The 6,220-nt window shown below is 44.0% G+C and overlaps 1 pseudogene; it reads left to right on the forward strand.

The window, feature by feature from the left end:
• The first annotated feature begins 4,908 nt into the window (after positions 1-4,908).
• Positions 4,909-5,836, forward strand: LOC147447820 (uncharacterized; annotated as a pseudogene).
• The last annotated feature ends 384 nt before the right edge of the window (positions 5,837-6,220 follow it).

A 6,220-nucleotide genomic window follows, 5' to 3' on the forward strand; every position in this document is an offset into this window, starting at 1 on the left:
TAGAAGGTTCTTAACCTCCTTAGGCTTTAGCATAAATAGAGGACTTGGGCTCCAAGCCCCTTAGTCTTGCCAACACCGGTTGTGAGGCTCTTGCAAGGTAAGCTCTTTTCTCGTTCTTGTCTTGCTCTTGTAATCAAGCCTTGTCTTGTATTCTAGCATTGTAATGCGAGTTTTGTAATCAAGTTCTCTTAATCAAGCATCAAGTCTTGTAATCAAGATTAAATTCAACTGTATGGGACATTGTCTTGTGGAATGCACTGATTGCAAGATATGCTCAGCAAAGATGCAATCACCTATGCATGCATCTTGAAGGCATCTGGCTCTACCCAAGATGTCGATATGGGCTTAAATATTTTCTCTAATATTGTTAGCCAAGGGATGTTGCAAAAATTTTCATGCTTGGCAATGCCTTGCTCCCCCACCCACATCCATTTTCTCTCGCAACACCCACAAGCAAGCAGCGATAAAGGCTAGATAAGCAAAAATGGAGAGCAAGAGAATGAGTCTTTCTTTTGTGAGCTCACTTAAAGACTATGCTAAGGAGAGGGTTTTGTACCAAGGCAGTAGCATACATGCTGATATTTGCGATAGTGGGTTATTTGAAAAGAATGCATAACTGGGAAAATGTTGGGTCAGTAAGTACGTCAAGTGTAGTGCACCTATCAAGTCTTTGACAAGGTTAATGTGTGGGATGTCATCTTGTGGAACACACTGATTGCAGGATATGCCTAGACAGGGCTAGGAAGCTGTAGGCTCTTTTCAGCTGGTGTGTAGCAAGGGCCTATCTTCAGATGCAATCACCTGCGCATGCATCTTAAAGGCATGCGCATTGTGGCTCTACGCAAGATGCTAATATAGACACAAAAATTCACGATGATATTATTAGTCTAAGGCTGCTGAAAAGAGATATCGTGCCAATATTTTTCAACAGATGCGAATCGAGGGCCTCTCTCTAGATGCAATCACCTACATATGAATTCATGTGACTCTACGCAAGATGCTGACGTGAAGCGAGGGCTTTTGTCCATATGCATCTTGAAGGCATGTGACTCTGCGCAAGATGTTGATATGGGCTTAAAAATTTACTCTGACATTATTAGTGAGGGGTTGTTGCGAAAGATTGTTGTGCTTGGCAATGCCTTGGTCAATATGTATGCCAAATGTGGTGCGCTTTGCAAAGCACAAAAAGTTCTTGAGGACATTTTGTCCAGAATGTCGTCTCTTGGAGTGCATTGGCTGCAGGATATGCACAATAGAAGCACGGCCAGAGAGCCCCAATTGATGTCAGCGGCGGATGCAAAGCGAGGACTTCTTTCTAGGTGCAATCATCTACGCATGCATCTTGAAGGCATGTGGCTCTTTGCAAGATACTATTTTTTTTTGCTAATATTGTTAGCCAAGGGCTCTTGAAAAAGGGTATCCTGCTTGACAATGCCTTGGTTGACATGCTTGCTAAATGTGGTGCCCTTAAGAGAGCACAAAAAGTGCTCGAGGAGCTTTCTGTCCGGAGTGGACTCTTAGAATGCACCGATTGAAGGATTTGCCACATAGGGGTAGGGCCAAAATCTCCAGCTTGTTTTCAGCAGATGCAAAGCGAGGGCCTTTGTCTAGATGCAATCACCTACGTATGCATCGTGAAATCATGTGGCTCTATGCAAGATGTTGAAGGGGCACACAAATTCACAATTTTATTGTTAGTTAAAGACTATTGAAAAAAGATTTCATACTTCGAACTGCCTTGGTCAATCTATATGCCAAGCACTGATTGCAGGATACACACATCAAGAGCAGTGCTAGAAAGCTCTAGGCTATTTTCATTGGATGCAAAGTGAGGGCCTCTGTCCATATGAAACCACCTACATGTGCATCTTGAAGGCATGTGGCTCTATGCAGGATGCCGATATGGGCTTCAAAACTCATGCTGATATGGTTAGTCCTGGGTTGTTACAAAAACTTGTCGTGCTTCGCAATGCCTTGATCGATATGTAGGCCAAATATGGTGTACTTTAGGGAGCACAGAAAGTGATTGAGGACATTCTTGTTTGGAATGCCGTCTCCTAGAGTGCATTGATTACGGGATACATGCAACATGAGCAGGACCAAAAAAATCTTGAGGTTGTTTTTAGCGGATGCAAAGCGATGGCCTCTCTTATGATTCAATCACATACACGTGCATCTTGAAGGCATGTGGCTCTATGCAAGATGCTAAGCTGTACATAAAATTCACACTGATATTGTTAGTCAAGTAATGTTGAGAAAGATGTCGTGCTTGGGTGTTTACTAAATGTGGTGCACTTTAAAAATCCACTTCTAATATTGTTAGTCTGAGGGTTGTTGCAAAAAATGTCTTGATTTGCAATGCCTTGGTTAATATGTATGCCAAATGTGGTGCACTTCGAAAAGCACAGAAAGTGCTTGAGGAGCTTCTTATCTGGAACGTCGTCTTTTGGAGTGTATCAATTGTGGGATATCCACAAGAGGAGCAGGGCATAACCCTTTAGGTTGTTTTCAGCCAATGAAAATCGAGGGCCTCTCTCCTGCTGCAATCACGTATGCGTGCATCCATCTTGAAAGCATGTGGCTCTATGCAAGATGTTGGTATGGGCATAAAAATTCACGCTGATCTTGTTAGTCAAGGGTTGTTGAAAAAGATGTCGTGGTTGGCTATGCCTTGATTGACATGTTTGCTAAATGTGGTGCAATTTAGAGAGCACCATAACTCCTCAAAAAGCTTCCTGTCCTGAGCTAGAATGCACCGATTGCAGGATTTGCCCCATAGGGGCGCATATGCAAAACGATGGCCTCTCACATGATTGCAACATTTTCTCCACAAGGGCAATGCCAGAGACCTCTAGGTTGTTTCCAGCAGATGTGAATTGAGGGCCCTTGGAGAAAGATATCATGCTCGGGGCTCTTGGAGAAAGATGTCGTGCTTGGTTGTGCTTTGATCAATATGTATGCTAGATGGGGCGTCCCAAAGATTGCGAGTTTGTGTATGTGTAAGTGTGTGAGCTTACGGACGGACAATCCAGTGGACTCAACCTACCCTAAGACCACGAACATCAAAAGTAATGCAGGTAATGGGAGGCATCATAGAAAAAGTGAATGTGACAGTTGACATGTTGGCAAAAGTCGCGGAAGGGATGACAATGACACAACACATACTGGTGGGAAGGTGATGCAACAATGCAAGGGACGACCAATAGCAAAGGTAAACTTATATTTCGTGTTTTGATTTCCTCTATGTGATCTCAAAAGTTCTTAGATTACATCCTGTATACAAGAAAGCAATGAATATACATCATTTTTATTGAAAAGATTTTAGATGAAGGTGACAAGGACTTGTTATGCCCAACAAAGAGACACACGGATGATACACCAAGACATGGCAACGTGGAATGATACATGTATTTATAAAACATCGGTAATGAGTTCTTCCTTGTATAATTATAATATTTTTACAATAAAAAGTCCCTCCAACACCGGAGGAGAAGCATAAGTCTCCCTTCAACATTGGAGGGGATAAAAGTAGTGGGGGAAGGGCACGCTCCTTACAGTATCTTTATAAATGTGGAGAATGGTGCTAATTCCAACACCATACATATGTATGGTTTTTTTTAACGGACACAAGCATCACAAATGCACGAAATGCATCTCATTTCGATTTTATTATAATGTAAAAATGTTACATTCATACATCTTATCATACAAAATCTCATTTGTGATACGAGGTCATAGAGCTTTTGGTGAAAGCTTCCTGGATAGATGATATGGAGCCATCATCAAGAGCTGTGCCATGCGATAAAATCCGCACCACTATCACTATTCTACTTCTTACCATATACATAGTGAAGCAATGAAGGCAAACTAGTTTATAGTACTATTATGCAACCCCCCCCCCCCTCTCTTGTAGTGAGCACAAGGCATTCAGCTCTCCGGTCGGCTGCAAAAATTATGATGTGGCATGCTCTTTTGTGTTGGCCGCTCGCCGAGAAGAGCTACGCCTCCTCCACTCCAGCCAGCCATGCCATATTTGGTTGTCCAATCAAATGCAAGAGCACGCAACGGCCCTCCATCCCCTTGTGGGCATTTGTGCGACGATTTGCTTGCTGCACATCTTCATAATCAGCCTTTCACTGTTGTTTCGCAATTTCTCCACAACCTCGCCCTGCAGCAGTTCGTATAGGCAATTTGAATATTCTCCACAATCTCGCACTTATCTTCTATCCAAGCATCGAGGTATTCTTTTGCCCCCCCCCCCCCCCCCCCCCCCCCCCCCCGCGCAAAAAAACCAACACACACACACACACACACACACTATTGCTGCCGGGTTGATAATTTGAGTATTGGTTTTGCATAATGTATGGTTTATGAGTATTGTTTTATGCAATTGCAAAAAACAAATTTCTTTGATCAACTTGTGTAAATTGCCTTTTGCTTCTAGAGTTGTTCTCCCAATAGTCGAAATGCATGTTTTCCTGCTTGAGTCTATGAATTCATGTCATTGATTGTTAGGGAGATTTGCATGCCAAAATCCAATGAGTCACTACAACGCACGCATCCCCAAGAGATCTAGAGGTAGTCAATGAATGGCTAGGGTTAATGAGGGAGAGTTAGGCAGCCACGAGAGTGTTCCTGCGAGAGAGCCTAGTGTGTTGGGTGTCACGAAACAATGTTTGAAAGACAATGGAACGAAGGGTTTATGCAGTTGCTTCAAGAGGATGGTTGGGGGGGCTCATTGAGTGAGGGTCAGTCAATTGAGAACATAGGATTGAGCCAACCGACCATCCCTCTCCAGCCGAGTGTTGTTCCGGGTGTTTCCTTCATACGTCTAAGGCCCCCACCTGCATCATTTTCTCCGTTGATTTCCCAAGGCTTCAGGCCTTCCGCATGGGGCCTTCTCCTCGCATGGGGGCTTCTATGACCATGTCCGCATTGAATGTTAGGCCTTCTCTTTTGTCCACTGCCCCAGATCCTGTTCCATTCCGTCCTCCTGTGACCTCATCTAGTGAGTCCACCAAGGGGGCTTAACGCCCTTGTGTGGCAATACTAGTGTGGGACGAGACCGCAATATCGACCTTTCTTAAACACTACGAAGAGCGATGGTCTCATGTGAATAAAGGCAATTTGAGACAGAAATATTCGGAGGAAGTTACGTTGCAATTAAACAATGAGGTCACTTGCACCTTTACACCAGAGCAGGTCAGGAACCGCATAGACACTCTTAGAAAAAAATATAGAAAAGAAAAGTAAAAGACAACCACCGCTGGGGGGGGGGGGGGGGGGGGGGGTGAGGTCCACATGGGAATACTTTGAGGTGGTCGACACTTTCTGGTCATCCACTCCATGATATGTGGGGATTCTAAGAGCCTTTGATAGTTCTAGCTCGCAAAGCACTCATGCAGGGAGTTAGGGCACTCAAGAGGGAGATGGCTGTAATGATGGAGAGGCTGAGGGGGAGTGAGAGATTAGGGGGGAGACAGGGGGCGAGGGTGGAGGAGAGGGTGAAACTACTGTAGAGGAGACTGCGAGTATGGCTGGCGCAGTGGATGCGGGGGATGCAACACGGATCCCTCAGGTCCAAGACCTTCTAGGAGTTAAAGTGCAAAAAGTGAAAGAGCCCAAATGCACATCGCTAGGATCTATTGCCAAAGTGCTCGGGGAGGGGATGAAAGGGATTGCCCAAACAATGGAAGACTGTGAGAAGAAGCGGATTGCCCAAGAGAAAAGATTGTTGAAGCTGAGGATGGATGAGGAGGCTCGACGAATGGAGATGTACTTAAAATTTTAAGTGGACCTCGGAAAGATTGTCATCAAATCCAAGATACTTTACTAATCAACTTAAAATTCTGTAGAGGGAGGGATGAATTAAATGGAATCACACTTTTGTTTGATATTATTCTTTAATACGTTATTTTATTTTTTAGCAATGTAGGATGGATGATGTTGATGCAGTTGAACTACTTCTTGTGTTGTTGCTAAATTGGCATCTTATTTCCCCTAGTGAGGAAGACCCAAGACAGGATCATAGGAGGCATAGAATGCACTCTATGTATTTTTGTTTGCTTGGTTGTGTATTCTATTTCATTGCATCCATGTTTGGTTTGGTAGAGGAGGGTTTGATTGGGATGGAGCCTGAAGGATTACGAGCGGAAGTGTGATGCGAGAGAGAGTGCGAGAAGAAGAGCATGACGATATGGTGAACTCGCTCTATTGTAAT

The sequence above is a fragment of the Adiantum capillus-veneris genome, chromosome 11 (genome assembly GCF_014529385.1).
Source record: "Adiantum capillus-veneris isolate H3 chromosome 11, ASM1452938v2, whole genome shotgun sequence".
Lineage (NCBI taxonomy): Eukaryota > Viridiplantae > Streptophyta > Polypodiopsida > Polypodiales > Pteridaceae > Adiantum > Adiantum capillus-veneris.